We start from the raw sequence: 18,413 nt of genomic DNA on the forward strand, positions 1-18,413 counted from the left end.
AATGTGTTTTTCATTTCTGTTCAGCCAACCATCTATCTATTCATCCATTCATCCATCCATCGTCTATCTCATGTGCACAAACTAACAAACCTGTAGCCATTAATGTGCATAGACAAAGAATCGTAGGTAACCCTTTACAGGAGGATGTGAATAAGAGCAGCAAAGGATGAAAGGCATCCAGAGGTAAAAGGTGATATGCACAGACTATAAAAGTTTGATATGCAGATGGAGAGGATCAAGAGATGTGCGTCGCAGGGTAACACAGTGGTATACACCATGGGTTTGATTCACAAAGGCAAACATACATTTTTGGGTACATTTATGATTTTTTTGGGGTATTCACAAACTACTGGTAATTAGTAAGTTTATGACGGCAAACTCTCCACAGTCACAAGAGAAAACATCTGCACACAAAGAGATAGGACAGGTCTATCTTCTTATGTGCGGAGTTCTTTGCCCCAACTGTGGAGTCTCCACAGTCATAAACATACTATTAAATCATAGTTTGTGAATGCACAAAGAAATGTGAACTTACATAAAAGTGTAAGTTTACCTTTGTGAATCAGGCCACATAAAAGCACTAGTGTTGCTCCTCAGGGGAGAACTGGGTGATTCAATTCATAGGAGATTTGGTGATGCATCTCAGTAGATCACTGAGTGAGGAATCTCAGGAGCATCTTACACATTTGATGTGTGCTGTGTCCTACAGTACCTATGCAATGTGTTGATTGTTTGGAGACATTTAAACCTTTACTCTTTTAGTACCAGCTTCATGGTGGTATTTTTGTTTTTTCTGCAAAGTACGGTTTGCCTATCTTAGAATATTGTGCTCTGTGCCAAAAAGTTTGGCGATCATCCTTGATCCACTCAAGTTACACCCCAGTAACACTCCCTTGACACAAAGTAAAGTAGAGCAGCACAAACTGCTACTTAGCGCTGGGATACTTACGGGTGACTACGCGCTTTATAAAACCCAATAATAATAATAATAATAATACTTGCACTGAGAAAAAGGGCACATTTCCAAAGCAAAATAACTTGAATGCTGGAAGTTTAATACCCTTGGGAGGCTTTGCACCGGTTTGGGTTGGTTCCAAACTTTAATAAATCGGTCCTTAGGTGGACTGCAGTACTCGAGGCACATTGGGGATGTGCAGCGCCAGACTGGGAACAGCAACCAGCCCTGGCAGATTGCTGCTCGACCGGCCCTGGGAGCTGAGGGTGGGGGGAGGTGTGGTAGAAAGAAGCACAGCTCCCGCTTCTGTTACTGTGGGCCGATATTGCAGCAGTGCTGCAAAAACGGCCCCCACTCCTCCGGCCCACTGGGGAAATGCCCGGTGCTCGCTACGACCAGTCCGGCACTGGTGATGTGCAATAGTGACCAGATATGTTAGTGCAGTGGACGGGAAAAGGGTGATATCCTAGAGATCTCACGATGTCTCGGTAGGAGGTTATTTTACAGGCAGTTATCATCTTTATAGTGGCCTACTTTATATAGAAAAAAACATGAGTTAACACATACAGATATGCTCAAATGATATTAGGCAAATATGCTCATCTGTCTATCTGCCAGTGGTTCCCTGACATGTGTATCATTGGGCCAGCAAATGCTGGAATTTTTAAGCCTTTGTTTGTTGGTAAAATCAAAGATGCAAGTTCCAGAATGTAATGTTCTATTGTGGAGAATACATACATACGACACACAATATGTGTAGTGTAACGCCTTCAAACAGTTCTGTTATGTGCTCTTCTTTATAAGCCAAACCAATTGTATTTTGCAATGATTGTTTCCAACTCTATTGAGTGCATGAAGGGCAGCTCGTTTATATGCCTTATTAAAATAGTTGACTGTGGAAACGAGAATACATAAAGGGCCGCAGCCCAGTTTTCAAGCATTCTTTTTTTACTGCAGCCAGTCCAAAGTGGGTGTCAGTGAAGTGAGAATGGGAGAGATGTTTCTCGTTTCCATAGAGACAGACAAGATGAGCAGAGAGGAGCTGACAGGATACGAATATTAAGAGCAGGGCTCATATGAACCCCGATCGCCAGTGTAGAACAAGAACCGTGGGTGCTGGAGGACACCAGGAAGACTAATGCCACTTTGGAAATATAAAGTTCACTAATCCATGCCTAGTCCCATTGAGACTGGCAATAACTGAAGGTTGAGCAACTCTCCCCTTCAGTTATCAAATCTCCCATAAACAGTGCCGTAGCTTTTATCTGGGTGTTGTAAAGAGAGGCTTTAGAATCCCCGTATAAAGGAAGGGTCGCATCGAATGTGTCACGTGATGAACACGTGCATTATCTTTATTTGTATTGGAACACGCAAGATAGTGGGACGTTTTACTGAAAATAAGATGCCACCATTTTTTTTATTGCATTACCTTTAGGAGTCCTAGAGACTTCCTCTTCAGACGGAAGTGGTGTCAATGGCTGTGGATGGTATGAGAAGACTTTTCTTTCATACACTCAGAAACTATTCCTGTCCTTCAAACGCGATTCCGTGAATAATCTGAACTCCCTCACATTGGAACAGGACTGAGCAACCGCTGGCTGCCTTTCATTGCATAAGCACTGCTGCGCAAAAAAGAAGCGACTGCATTTCCAGATAGGGCGGCTGACACTTCCCCTCTCTTTAACCATACAAAAGATCCATTTTTCGCTGCAAATCTGCCGGGAGCTAAGCTGAAATTATGTTTTTTTCGCTCAGATAGCTAGCAGCTGCCCTTAGAAAAGGGGAGAAAAGGATCACCTTTGTCAATCATTGTTTGAATGAGGGTCATTGTGTTAAACTGTCATCTTGGCTTGCTAATGGTTGATAAGTCAGCTTTGTGAACCTTGCAGTGGGCTGGCGGCGAATGGTATCATTCATTTTTTTTATTCTAAATGCCTCGCGGATAGCTTATGAAAAGCAGGCTCCAATTTAAAGGTTACATTGACTTCTATTCTTTTTTTCCGTCACAATGCAGAAGAAAAAAAATTGTGCGGTGGAATATGAATCACTTGTATCAGTCGATGGCGTCTACGCGTTAATGCGCCAGACGCTTTGTCCAGGTTGTACCACCTTCAAACGAAAATTCTCCCCTCACAGTTCTCCTCTGAGAGCAAACTATGGACCAATAGTGTCGTGTCCCACTCAAATCACACACGGACACTGACTGAATATATACGAGCTCTTTATTCAACATCTAGCTCGGTCCCCGTCCCTACTCTATCTGACCCTTTCCTGTCTTGACCCCACCTCTTCCCCTCCACCCACCTAGCTCCTCCCACCCCAACTACTGGACTGTCAACTCTATTACATCTCCCCCTTTCTTAACAAACAGCAGTGAAAGTGAAACTTAGTCCATTTCTACGATCAGTCTCTTTGGAGGCTGCACTTGGCGTCGGGGTCGAGCCGGTGTAGACACAATGTTCTCTACCACTGGTTCCTGCACCATGGGAGGTGCAGAGTCGGGCGTGCCAGCCTCTGGGACACTGGGGTTCTCCAGCGTGGAAGCTGCAGGTGTGCAGTCATGTCTTTCAGGAGGGCATTTCCTAAAGTGGGATGCATTGCGGGTGACTCGCCTATTCTCTGATTCAGCGGTCACCATGGTGCCCTTTTGCTGCACGATCGTGAGAGGCTCGTCCTTGAAACGACAGTCAGTTTTCTGGCGCTGCTCTTGTTTGACGAAAACCCTGTCACCTTCCTTGAGGGAGGGTGACCGTGCCCTCCGTTTGTGATCAGCATGGTCCTTCATCTTCTCCTTGTGATACTGATCTGTTGCAGCCATGTCTTTGATCTGATGGTCTGAGAGGGGTTTCTTCAATGCTCCTTCCCAGGTTGGGATCCGAGTTCTCTGTGTCCTCCCAAGCATGAGAGTGGCAGGGCAGACGCCCGTCGTGGAGTGAGGAGTGGTTCTGTAGGCACAGAGGACTTCGTTCAGTGCCGCTTGCAGATTCTTCTTCTCGGCGGTGGCCTGTTGGAAGGTTTTCTTGATGGTGGACATGAACCTTTCAACAGTGCCGTTGGCTTGCGGCCAGAGCGGGGTGACCCTGCGGTGCTGGAAGTCCATCTGTTTCGCGAAGTCGCCGAATTCATGCCCGTTGAATGGGGGCCCATTGTCTGTTTTGATGATTCTGGGGACGCCCCAGGTTGCGAAGACCTCTTCAAGTACTTTGAGAGTACAGGTGGCGCTGGTGGAGGGGATAAACTGAGCCACTGGGAATCGGGAGTACTCATCCACAATGACGACTACGTATTTCCCTGACTGCAGAGGCCCATAGAAATCCATTGCGACTTCTTGCCACACCCCGTCAGGTAGTGGGGTCATCTGAAGTGGTGCAGGCGGAGCGTTGGGGCTGGTTAGTTGACAGGGATGACAGTCCTTCAGAGTGTCCTCGACCATCTGGTCTAGAGCTGGAAACCAGACACGCTCTCTAAGTGCTCTCTTGGTGGACACGACCCCTCGATGACCCTCATGCGCTAGGTCGACTACTCCTTGTCTCAGGGTGGCTGGGATGACTATCCGGTGGTCTCTTAGAAGGAGGCCGTCTTCGGTTATTGAGAGTTCATCAGAGACGTGTCGGAAAGCCTGGAGTTCTTTCTTAACATCAGGATTCTCGTCTTCGTCTTGTGGATGATGTCTCCTCCTGTTGGATAGTATGCGTTTCATCACAGTTTGTAGAACAGTGTCCTTGTTGGTTGCTTCCCTGATGGTGTGCATTGGTATGGCTGGTGGGCGAGCATGACTTGACACGAAATGAATGTATTCCTCCGCTATGGAAGAAGTTGTCTCTGCAGAGTCCCGGGGGTGGCGGGACATATAATCAGCAGGGTTCTCTCCCTTCCCCGGTTTGTGGACGATTGTAAATGTGTACTCCTGCAGGCGGAGGCCCCACCGCTCAATCCTGGGAGGCATCTTGCACTTTGGATTTCCATAGATCGTTACGAGTGCCTGATGGTCGGTAATGAGCGTGAAGTGTTTCCCATAGATGAAGATGTGGAAGTGCTCGCACGCCCACACGACCGCCAGGCTCTCCTTCTCAGGCTGGGAATACTTCCTTTCCGGATCGGTGAGGCTGCGGCTGGCGTAGGCAATGATTCTCCGTTGTTCCGAATCGTCGTCATACTGAGCCAGGATCGCCCCTAAGCCCACCGGACTGGCATCCACGGTGATCTCTGTTTTCCGTCTGGGATTGAAGTAGGACAGGCAGTCAGATGATTCCACTGCCTGTTTGATGTCTCTGAAGGCGCGCTCGCATTCCGGGGTCCAGTTGAAAGGCTGGTTGGCTTTCGTGAGGAGCCTCAGTGGGTGACTTATGGTGGCGTAGTCGCGAATGTACCGAGCGCAGTAGCTCGCCATTCCGAGAAAGGAGCGCAGATCGTTCACGTCGGTTGGGCTTTTGGTGTTGTTGAGCACAGCTACCTTGTCCGGATCGGGTTTCATGCCGCTTGACGAGAAAATGTGTCCGAAGAATTTCAGTGTTGACTGGTGGAATTCGCATTTGTCTTTATTGAGAGTCAAGTTTGCGTCCATTAGAGCATGGCAGACACGGTCAAGGGCGATGTCGTGTTCTCGGAGGTTTGTGCCGTACAACAGAATGTCATCACTGTAGTTGAGGGAATTTGGGATATGGTGGATGATCAGGCGTATCGCCTCTTGGAAGATTTCAGCAGCCGAGGAGACGCCAAAACTGAGACGTTTATATCGGAAAAGGCCAAGATGCGTGGCAAATGTGGTGATGGGGCGAGAGCTGTCATCCAGCTCGAGCTGGTGGTAGCCCTTATTGAGGTCCAGTTTGGAAAAGACTGTAGCTCCGTTGAGTGCCGTAATCATGTCGCTCAGGTGTGGACCGGGGTGCCTTTCCCTTTCGATTGCCGTGTTCGGCAGGCGCATGTCTACACAGAGACGGACCTTGTCTGGAGTCCCTTTTTTGGGTACAATAACCACCGGGGACACCCAGGGAGTGGGTCCTTCGGTGCGTTCGATGATGTCAGCGTCCAGGAGATCTTGCAGCTCTTGGGCTACTGCAGATTGCAGATGAAAAGGCACTCGCCGCGGATGTTGAGCAACTGGTTTGACTCGCTCATTGATATGCAGATGTACTTGCCGACCTTTCAGCTTGCCCAGGCCCTGGAACAGAGATGGAAATTTCACGGCATAGTTGGAGCTGTCGTTCACGTTGAATAGGATGTGCACCAGGCGCAGGCGCTCAGCAGTCGGAAGGCTCAGTAGACAGTCGGCATCGGGTCCTTTGATGACATGGATGACTGCTGGGATAGTGGTGCCACCGTGCGTGAGGGTGGTGTCGAACTTGCCGAGGCACGGGAGTGGTTTTCTTGACATCTAGTATATTCCCGGACAGGTGCACAGCGCAGATGAGGTTTAGGAACCATTCGCTCGTGTTCGGCAACGGAGATGTAGTTGAGGGATGCGCCACTGTCCATGACGAATTTTGCTGCATGATTGCCCACCATGATGTCAAGCCGTGGGTAGCGTTTGAGCTGATCGTTGTCAGCAATGTTGATATATTCTGTAGTGTAGGACGATCGCCTGGATGATGAAGACCTGGAATCTCTCGAGGGGGAGCGGCGATCCCATCTGGAACGTCTGGATTCATGACTGGAGTGAGATGATGCTGGGGATCGATCAGGTTCATCCTGGACAGCTCTGACATGGTGCCGTTTGGTCTCTGTCCTCGAGGATCTTTGCTGGCTGGCGCGTCGGTCATGACCGCCACGTTTCTCTCGGTGGTAATCGCTGCACATGGCCTCGAAATGATTGGATCGTCCACATTTTCGGCAGCGTTGGCCCATAGCATAGTCATACCCGCACCTGAAACACCGTCTCGTGCGTTCAGGTCGTCGATCTCTCCTCTCTGAATCTTTTGGCCGGTGGTCTGTTCGACGTCTGGGTGAGAATCTGGATCGGCGTGATCTGTCACGCGGGTTGCCTCTGTAATCCTGTCGTCCATGTCGTCGGTCGGAGACATGTATGTGTGCCACATGCACACACATGTAGATTTGAGGGGTGCAGCAGGGTGTCTTTGAGACACCCCTGCACCCTTGAAATAATTCTCAAATTGCGATTAGCAAATTGCGAATTCGCAATTTGAGAATTATTGCACTATCATTCCTATGGGCCTCCTGGCCCATAGGAATGCATTGAAAATTATTCTTTATTTGCGAATTCGCAAAATGCGAATGCGCAAATAAAGAATAATAAGTAATCGCATAAAAATTGCGATTTTGTACATGCATACCGTTTTGCGAATTCTAAATAGCGATTCGCAAAAAATCGCTATTTAGGATTCGCAAAACGGTATCTTGATACGTCTGCCCCCTGATCATACAGTGAAGTCTAAGGTGCGCTTTAGAAACCTTTACACAGAAGTTTCTAGTCTCTGTGTGCACTTTTCCATACCTTTGCTGGTTTCGCAAACTCACAAGACATAAAAAGCAGCCTGAGTGCCTATATTTGTGATGCTGGGTACTGCAGGTGTGGCTGCTCCACTTAACATGCACTGCTGGTCCCTGTTTCTGGACCTAAGCCGAAGGCACCCCCTCTCGAACTATAATAAGGTGAAAATTTGACCAAACATAGTGCAACTCAGAGCCTGATTTAGGGCCTCATTTATATGTTTTTGCCGTAGGGCAGCGCATCAGGCACTTCCTGTTGCAGTGCCCAACAGCAAAAGAAAAGGACAGGAATGCGCTGTATCTATGAGATATGGTGCATTCCTGTCATTTTCCCCTGCGCCGGCACACAATAGGCTGCCGTTCACCAATGCAGGCACCTTTGCTCCATGGTATAAGGGTGCCTGAGTTGAGGGGATGATTGTTTTTGTGCAGGAAGGGAAACCTTCCTGCACAAAAACAATCATAATAGGTTTTCCTCCTTCCTGAGGGACCTTACCCAGGCTGTTCGCCTGGGTGACTTTACTGCCGATTTCCGGAAAGTTCAGTGCGGGGTCCCCCAGGGTTCTTCTCTTTCTCCCCTTCTGTTCAATCTTTACATTGCCCCACTTATTTTTTCTTTACAGCAGATGGAGGTCGCAGTATATAACTATGCTGACGACCTCCAACTTGTTTTTGATCTGTCCTTCTCTCCGTCTTCTATCTCTAATTTCCAATCTACCATGACCCACATCCGAGACTGGATGAACCACAACCATCTAAAACTCAACCCAGATAAGACCGAGCTGGTGTTGACGGGTGGTTCATCCAGCCCCTTGTCTTTTCTGTTCTGGCCCCCTTCCCTTGGTTCCCCACCTGTCCCCTCTTCCTCAGTAAAAACTTTAGGTATCAAGCTCAATTCTCAACTTAATCTTCACTCCCAGGTCAGTTCTGTGGTGTCCTCTTCCTTTCTCTCACTGCGTACTATACGCAAGGTGTCCCGCTTTTTTTCTTTTCACGCCCTTAAACTGATCACCTTGGCGATGGTCATCTCCCGCCTGGACTACGGCAACGCCCTATATGCCAGTATACCTGCATATAGTCTTAGGCGGTTGCAACAGATCCAGAACCAGGCGGCCCGCCTGGTGTTCAAACTACCAAAATTCCACCATGTCACCCCCCTTCTTAAATCTTTACATTGGCTCCCCGTTCGTGAACGTGTCCAGTTCAAGCTGGCCTCTATCACCTTCCAAGCGAGACTGGGCACGGCACCGGCCTTCATCTCTTCCGAGATCACTCCCTATGTCCCCACTAGAGACCTCCGCTCATCCACCCAGGCCCTTCCTACAGTCCCGCGCTTTCGGAGGAAGAAATGGGGCGGTTCGAAATTTGCGACCCTTGCTCCACTCCTCTGGAATTCCCTGCCCCCTGAGCTCAGAACCATGACTCTTTACTCCCAGTTTAGAAAACAACTTAAGACTCTTTTGTTTTCTAAAGCCTTTAATTAATTGTTCCTCCCATAGTCTGAATTGCTCTATTTTACATTGGCCAGTTTACCCTGTTTCTGTAAGTTGTAGCGCCATGAAGCCGCTGGCGAACGTGCGCTTAATAAATAATTTTAAATTCAAATAAAATTTTAAATTCAAATTCAAATTTTTTCCTTTTTCTGCAGCACGCATAGAAACTGGAAAAACAAGGAGAAATACAGATATTTCTCCTCGTTGTGCCTGGGGAGGCATAATTTTTTGGCGCTGCCTCAGATTTACAATTTCTCGTAAACTTGCGGCAGTGTCAAAATACATGGATGTTGCTGAGAAGGCCCCACAGCAACACCCATTGCACGCCCCTTTAAAGCAGAAAATGTGTTAAAGGGGACAATATTTATGAGGCAGCATTAAGCCAAAAAAAGTGGCTTAGTGCTGCCTCATAACCATGAAGTAGCCATCTGAGCAATGGAACGTCACAAAAAGTGACGTCCCGATGGCACATTGGGCCTCATAAATGAGGCCCTTAGAGTTTAGCAAACAAGGTAATCCATTGCAAACACAACAGTGCACCCTGCATGCCAAACTCAATCCATCTGTCTCACATTGAGATAGACAGACCTTAAGTAATCCGTCAAGAGAGCTCTGTTTCTCTCTCAATGGAATAGTTCCTCTGATGGCCCAAAGGAGTAGGGAACTATCTAGGGTGGACTGTGTAATGTCTTCTTTTCAGTCCGTCCCTGTCAGGGAAAACTGAATGTGCTGGACTGAAAAAAAAGAATGAAGTCCAATCTGAGAGACATCTACCAGGGTGTGGGGGGTCAATATTTTCTGTTATAAAGACACAAAAACCCTCTTTGGGAATTTGTGTTTGAGAAACAAAAACAGTAAATATTAGTTGGTAAACAGTGGTTCCTGCCAATATACAGAGATGACTGCTGGTCTTGCAGTTATCTCTGACTTTGCCGGACAGTAGTCTGTCAAGATGGCGGAGGTAATGTCCTCCACCACACTGATGAACGGAGTGCTTTCCTCCAAACTTATAAACAGGCCCTAAGTCATAAATACTTGCAGCGGGAGACAAATGTTGTATTCATAACCTCACAAGGTTGAATTTAGATTAAGTAGCGTGGCATGACTAAATAATTACTATGATAATGCAGAAGTGCAGTTCTGTGTGAAAATTTATGAAATGGCATAAATTCAATTGGTAACAACCTGAACTTCTAACTAATCAAAACTTCACAATCTTCCATACAATTCAGGTGTGTCATTGCACAATGCAGTCCCACTACTGTGGTGTTCTTGTTTCTATCCAAAGGTGTGAATGTCCATAGGTTCTCATCTGACATACTGTCTATCTTCTATGAAGAATATGCATATGAGAAGAGCGAAGGGCCTTATTAGCAGGGATATTTGTGAGCATTTGGTAGGGCATAATCAAAATGTTTTAAGGACACCGAATGTCCTCTGCTCACAAAGACAGTAATATAATACTTTCCAAGAGGCTGTAAGAGAAATACATACATGTATTAATATATTTCTTTGTGTTCTGAACTTATTGTCCATGTTGTTAGACCTGTCAGCTTCAGGGTGGTCTTCCCCCAACTGTTTGCCTTCTCTCCTCCTGCTTTGCTGAATTTGTTTTTGTTGGCCTTAGGACTCTGTGCACTTTAGCACTGCTAACCAGCGCAAAAGTGCTCACTCCCTAAAACTTGGTAAAATTGGTTGCACACCTGGTTGACATATATAATTTACTTATAAGTCCCTAAAATGTGGTATACCATATACCCTGGGCCAGTAACTTAAAAGATAGTAGTGTGCCTCCAGCCCTTATTGTGCCACCAACTTGAGTAGCCCCTTAACACATGTCTCAGGCCTGCCATTGCACCCTGTGTGCAGTTTTAAACTGCCAGTTGACCTGGTATATAAGCCCCTTGGCAGGCCAAAAACTCCCTGTTAATAAATAGAAGTCACCCCTACGGAAGGCCCTAAACATCCCACTGGCCAGGGTGCATTGTATTTAAAAAGTTGGACATACACCTTTAAGTTTTACATAGCTTGGTGGTGAAAAACTCGCACATTAATTATTCACAATTGTCAGGCATATCTTTCCCATAGAATAACACTGGAGTGCCTTATTGCATTTAATATGTGATACATTTTGTTTGGGAACAGGTTTAAATATCATGTTTGGTGTATGAGGAATTGTAATATAAAATCATATTTGATGTTAAAGTCAGATTTAAAGTCACAATTCTGAAATTGCCACTTTTACAATAAGGAGCCATTTTCCGGGGGGGCGGTAGAGAGCCGGTGGACAAGATGGCCACACTCCCGATAGGCTCTGTCTACCCGGGAATATGATCTGCCGCAATCATTCTCAACAAAGTGGCGAAAGCTGTCCAAAAGCACAAGATGCCACGAGTCGAAACCTGAAGAGCCGGGAGGACGAGCGCAGACCTGATACCCAACTTCTAAGAGATCCAGCACTGTGTGGCCTCTGACTGCTCAAGATGGTGGTGGAGGAGGCGAGTTAACTGGGCCTGCATCGCCTGGCTCTGCTGCCCGCTGTTGCTGCGAGGGGATACTCGCTGCCTCTGTGGCCGGGGTCCAGAGATGATCCACCACGGAACCGGTCTGTGGAGGGAGACCCGGGCGCCAGGACCACGTGCCGCCGACCACGACTGTGACCAAAGGAGGTAAGCTGTGTTCGAGCTTGGCTAACCCTATAGAGACCCCCCCCCCGAGGGGTCGCAGGCCCTTGCCATAGAAATCGGCTGCGCCGGAATGCAGCAAAAGACTGCCAATTTGACTGGTGCCAGAATCCCTGCCCATATGCTCCCCTGAAGCCCACTAGGGTGGAAAATAAGGCCCACCAGGACATGCCAAGAGGCGGGCGAAGAGAAATCTGTGCCGTACACGCGATGCTACGGGACAACGTGGAAGGCCGGTAGGCCTCTGATGCAGGGCTTAGGTCGACAACATTAGGGACCTAGCTGCGCTGTTGCGGTCTCGGGTCGCTTGGAGGAGGCACGTGGCGGCGGCTATCACTCATGGCAATCTGTGCAGGGGGCGCCTATGATTTGAGGTGACTGCTCCTTCCAGAGATGCTGGTTGCAGGGAACGTGATGGAGACGTAGGCCGTAAACAACCTCAACAGCTAGCAGAGGGCACACGTTGGTGCCCACCGTTTCAGGGAAACCTGCAACCCCCTAATAAATAAAAAATGAAATAAAACAAACGATGCTGACCGTACACTCTTGGAACTTCAGAAGGACTTGCCAGATCTGCACTAGACACACAGAGGAGTGAAACATGGGCTGCATTGAGGGTTAATAGGGTAAACTCTAATTCCCAGTCCAGAAAACCAACACTGATATGACGGACGACGCAGCCTCATGCCGAGAAGAGTAAGGCATGGCATCAAACACCCCACAAGATGCAGACATAAAATAGCTTCTCCTCACTATGCACCAAAGCCTTAACTTAATTGAGTCCAAAATGGATACCATGAATATGCGCATGCATTTTATCACACAACGATTGGGAAAACATGACTCTCGTATTGCAGAATCAGAACAGCAAATCTCCGCTCTTGAAGACTTCTCTTCTGACGGCCAAAAGCGACAACAGGAGATCGACAAGCTGTTAAAAATTATAGTAGCTAAGAACTAAGAATTGGAGGCACGCTCATGCAGGAATAACGTGCGCATAGTGGGGGTCTTGGAATCCCCCGCGACGGGACGCATGGAAGATTATGTTGAGAGACTATTGTTCATACTCTTTGGCACACAGGCGCTCTCCAAGGTCATGGTGGTGGAGAAGGTTCACCTTTCGCTTGCGGCCAGACCACCTCAAGGTGCGCCTCCCAGCCCCATGCTGGCTCAACTACTCAACTACAAAGATTGCAACACAATACTGTGGCTGACAAGGGAAAAAATAAGAACTGGTCTACGAAGGGAACAAACTCTCGATCTACCCAGACTTCACCATGGCGGTACAAGAAGCACGCAGGAATTTCCTACCAGTCGAGAGGAAGCTCTAGTAAACCAACATACATTATACAATGCTTTATCCCACCAGATTTTGCGTCCCATTTAATGGAAAAACAAACATTTATAACAACCCGTAACAGGCCCTTGATGTCCTAAAGAACTTTGAGAAACGCTCGCCTAAGAACGGAGCAGACGACCCTGACTCCCGGCGGTTGTCACCTGCTCCCGAAGAGGACTAAGACCGAGCCTCTGTTTGTTAATGATAACCAGCCACTCTGGTAAGACTATGTATTTTATATCTCATTGGTGAAAAGTTGGACAATATGTAAGGCCCGGAACTGATATGGCTAAATACGGACCCTGCTGGACTCTATATTTGAGGGTCTGTCAGGACTAATGACATCGCCAAATAAAAATGAATTCCTGGGCACCCTCGCTCCTGCGAGGTGCACTTACGGTCTCTCTAGTACATTCCCCCAATGGGAATTCCCCGAACGTTGCTCTACGCAGAAGTTATGTTATTGATTAAGCTATGCTTGTGTATATTGTTCTTATCAGTCTTGGTCTACTATGAGATACACCTCTTGCATAATAATCCATGAAAGTTAATGCATACACCATGCTGGAGGTGCCAGCATCAGTATATGAACAATAAGAAAGGCTGTATAAAATGCAACAGAGATGGGGGGACACCGTTCGCCTATGGATTTGGGCCATGGGTGGGGGGGATGGATTAGGATTATGTTCACGATGCACTGACCTACATTAAGTACATACAAACGCACAGGAAATGATTCACACGAAAACAACATGGCAGATTGCACGAATCCACCCAGGCCTAGAGAAGACCGGACAGGTAGAGACGAGCCAAGAGCAGAGCATGCTCCTAGTTCTACCTTTATAACATGGAACCTGAGAGGACTCCGATACCCCCATAAGTGCAGGCAGATCCTAGGATATTTAGTTAGGCACCAAGTACAGGTGGCCATGTTGCAGGAGACGTATCTGGACCCTCAAGCAACACCCACCTTTGGAGGGAAGTGGGTGGCTCATAGCTGCTTCTCTTTGTATTCAACATATGCCAAAGGTACTGCAATCCTAGTTAGGGCCAGTGTGGGATACTGCCAACTGGAAGCACTTCAAGACATACAGGGCAGATACAGTGTGATGTAGGGAAGATTGGCGGGACATACATTTACCATGGTGAGCTGCTATGCCACTAACACTGATGATGCCAGCTACTTCCTCACACTATGGGGGCACATCTTAGCAATAGGATCCACCTTTATCATATTGGGAGGATACTTCAATTTAGCACTAGATTTACATGCTAATCGATCGCAGAATGCCCCCGCCTCACACCCGCAGACAACCAATCCTCTAAAAGGCATCATGACGGACCACCAGCTCTTCGATGCCTGGAGATCCATCCATCCATCTCTAAGAGAAGGAAACTTCTATTCTAGCGTGCACTCCAGCTAGTTCCGTATAGATCTATGGTTGATGTCAACAGGCCTAAACATGTGGATACGGGCAGTGACACACTTGGCACAAACCTTCTCAGATCATTTCCCTGTGCTCATGAGATTATCCCTGTCGTGATTGAAAGCAGCGCAAGAAAACGCACGCGCCACTAACCTGACTCTGATGGCCAGCAGAGACAATAAGACGACAGTCCTCACAACTCCCCTCCACATAACACCCGACAATGGGAAAATCACCACTGTCTGAGTGTGTAAGGAAAGGGGCCGCGAGGTGGATTGGCAAAGGACGTCTGGGGTTTCTCGAGAATCTCTGGTCAAGGGCTACCCACGAAGTCACTGGTAGGACAACACTGCAGGTGGAGGAGAAGACAGAGAACAGACTATTAGGACTCCCAGCTGATGATGCCTGACCCTCAATCCCCCTATCACTGAACTCACCAATTCCTCTTCGCCTAATGCCGTGAATGATCCAGATGACAAGGCGATGGGTATTGTCAAAGGTAATGAGAAGTTGTCTCCACTTCTCAATATAACACACACCTCGATTAGGTTTAGGATAGGGGTTGTGGGGTCTCCTTATACGAGACGTTAAAGCTGCACGTCTAGTAATGACCACAATGCTCCTTGTGGACAAGAATGATTCCAAGTAGTACAACCTGTACTATGGATTCAGGTTATAACTGGTAGTTATAGACTAATGAGACCTTGAGCCCTCTAAACAGAATGTGCACGTAGCACATTTGGAATACAATTGACAAATTAACAAAAAATAAGAAACCAGGTAGGAGGCGAGCCCGCACTCCCCTGGTATACTTGCAGTTGCAGGATACGGCTGGTACAAACAGATTCACGATAGCTCTGACCTCGCTGGCTCTTCGTGGGCGGGGTAGCAAACACGAACTCTGACCTCGCAGGCTCTTCGTCGGCGGGGTAACAAACACGGATTCTGACCTCGCAGGCTCTTCGACGGCGGGGTAACAAACACGGATTCTGACCTCGCAGGCTCTTCGTCGGCGGGATAACAAACACGGATTCTGACCTTGCAGGCTCTTCGTCGGCGGGGTAACAAACACGCAGATGAGAACAACCCATCAACAGGTGAAGTACTCAGGAACAACACTGACAAGCACTGTACTGGTCATTGGGAGGGGTTTATATAGAAGCCGCCCATTTCCCCATCCCCGGCGCCGCACAGCCTTCTGGTATATGTAGTTTTCCATAGGGGACGCTTAACATGGAATCTCTTTCTCCTCACTACGCCAGCTGCGGAGATCGCTACAATCCCCACCATGTAACAAATCCCCATGCCGGTCCTGGTGACTTCAACTAACTACCACATTAGACAGAGCCTTTGGGGAAGAAATACGCCCGAAAATCCTTGAGTTTTTCCCCCACAACAAAGGGAGTGTCTCCAGGCTTGCATGAATATGGGAGAGCTTCAAAGTCACAATCTGGGGACTCTGTAAAGCCAAAAGCGGGGGGATGCTAAGATCCATCAGGGAGACCCTAACTAGACTAGAGAAAGACATCAAAAAAGCAGAGACGCTCCTGGCCTCTACCCGTGCCTCACAGCATAGGGCCCAGCTTAAAGAACTATTAGTTGAATACACAAATGAGGCAGAGTGCAAGGCATAATTCCGCTCTAAATACCATGTGGCCAGATCATATGGTGAAGGCCAATAACCCAGCAAGGCACTGGCCAAGGCGATCAGGCCCCCTAGATTTGTCAATCAGATTTTGGAAATAATAGATGAGGATGGCATCAGGCACACTGAATCGCGGGAGATCCTTACAGTTTACACCGCATAATATGTTAAACTTTACAGCAAGCACAGGAGGGCCCCTCCGGACATAGCATCCTACGTAGAGGACACTGCTCTTGGGTGAATAAACGACTCACATAGAGAATTTCTATCTGCTGATATCAAGAAGGACGAATTCCGGGCTGCCTCAATGGGTCTGCGCTCCGGCAAATCCCCGGGGCCTGAAGACCTACCGGTGGAGTTTTATCTATACTACTATTATAAAGAGAGAACTGTGTCCTTTGAGCCAGGTAAACTCGAAAAGTACACCACCAATCACAACACCCAATACAGCGTTGGAAAGGGGAGGTCCAGGAGATGGACATAGGCTATATAATGGACACCATATACACTAAAAAAGGGGGGGCATCAGTAGTAAAGTAGTCCCTTCTGGGCGTGAGGTGTGGGCGTTAACATTCAGAGAGGCAAGTTGTGGGTGTTACATATGGGCGTTAACATTGTAGTTCACTGTGCAAAACCAAACAGTGAGGAGATGTGGCCGTGAGATGTGGGCGTTAGATGTGGGCGTTAACATTCAGAGAGGCAAGTTGTGGGCGTTAGATGTGCAAGGAGAACATTGAGATGCGAGGAGATGTCACGGTGCAAAACCAAAACACACCATTCGCACTCACAGTGCAGAGTATTTCAACCATTCGTGCTCACAATGCAGCGTATTTCAAACGCGCAATAATCACAGTACAGCATATTGCAAATGCGAAATATTCACTCACACACACTTTGGGGAGGCAGATTCATTGACCTGGGTGTTACCGTTGTACGCTGACATCAGGGACGGGGCGCGGCTTGCATTCACAGCCGACCAATCACACCACATAACTCATATAACACATGCAAGCCTTGCGAGGAATATTTTATAAACGATTTCACCATTGTCACGCTCATGTTTGTCACAGGGGGATGACCTCAAGCAAAAGAGGTGCGGCTTACACGGCGTTTCACGGCTTAGGTGAGTAAGCCTTCTGCTGTTCTGAAGCTGCAATATTTATCACATATTTGTCCCAGGATTACCCCAGGAACCTTCCACATTAGAAACACTGCACGCTCTACTTAAACTGTCAGGACTGGCACATGTGGTATCCAGAATATACCAAGCTGCACTACTTGAGATAACGCAGCTGAACCTTGGGGCCAGGGAAGCGTGGGATCTCGACCTTGGACTGCCCCTGACCCTGACAGATGGGCAGAGGGCATACTGCTGCACACAAACCAAAGCTATCACAGCATGCAGTCACTTATGAATGATAGATTTCAAATATCTACACCGAACTTATTATACACCCCTGTGACTGCACAAGTACAAGTACAAATTGAGAAATGATGACCTATGTGAGAGATGTCGCTAGGCGGGCGGGTTTCTTCCACCTTGATTTGCTTGGCAATTCACGAGGTCCAGGGATACTGTCCCAAATGATAACCACCCCTCTTACCATGTCCCCCCTACTCGGGCCTCTGGGATACACATGCGAAATACCAGCATCACAAGGAAAATTTGTAGCAATGGAATTATTATTGGCTAAATGAAGGGTGGCATGCAAATAGGGCAGCGGACGAGCCCCCAAATTGAAGGAATGGCTGACTGACCTAGTTTATTGTAAGAATCAGTCAACGACCTATGCCGAGCTCCTGTTGGCCTCGTCTCACCCAAGAGACATTTGGGAGCCCCTGTTGAACTACCTGAGGGAACATTCGACTTGATCCTGCACGCTCTAACTCCGGATACCCGAACCTGCCATCAGGCGACGGCCCATGTTGATGGGGGGGAAATTTTGACAATTGTATTTTTATCTACCCACCTGCACTGCTTTATGAGCCAACTGGAACTGCAGTACTGTTCCACAGAGAGGAGCCCATACTGAAGTGAAGACCTGGGCCTTATCAACAAATATATGTCAAAATGTTGTTGTGACCTGATGCAGATACCATAATGTTAAATAACCCTTGAAGTATATGTGCTCACTGTCTGTGCTGTACATTTAAACGTTGCATTGATATATGCTTTCATATACATGTAAGTTTGGAAACTTAATAAATAAAGTTAACCTAACCATTTGGTGAATCCAGTCAGTTTCCTGGATCACATGACTAGATGTAGATTGCAGTTGGCCTTTGTGTATTCCGCCCTGACAGCCACACAATAGAGGGACAGGTGTTGGCAGGATCGATTTTAATGGCAGGATGAGAGCGGAGCTGTGCAAAGCCCCACTTGCATACCAAAGAAATGCCTTACCCCATACACAAAGTACTTC

The sequence above is a fragment of the Lissotriton vulgaris genome, chromosome 8 (assembly GCF_964263255.1).
Source record: "Lissotriton vulgaris chromosome 8, aLisVul1.2, whole genome shotgun sequence".
NCBI lineage: Eukaryota > Metazoa > Chordata > Amphibia > Caudata > Salamandridae > Lissotriton > Lissotriton vulgaris.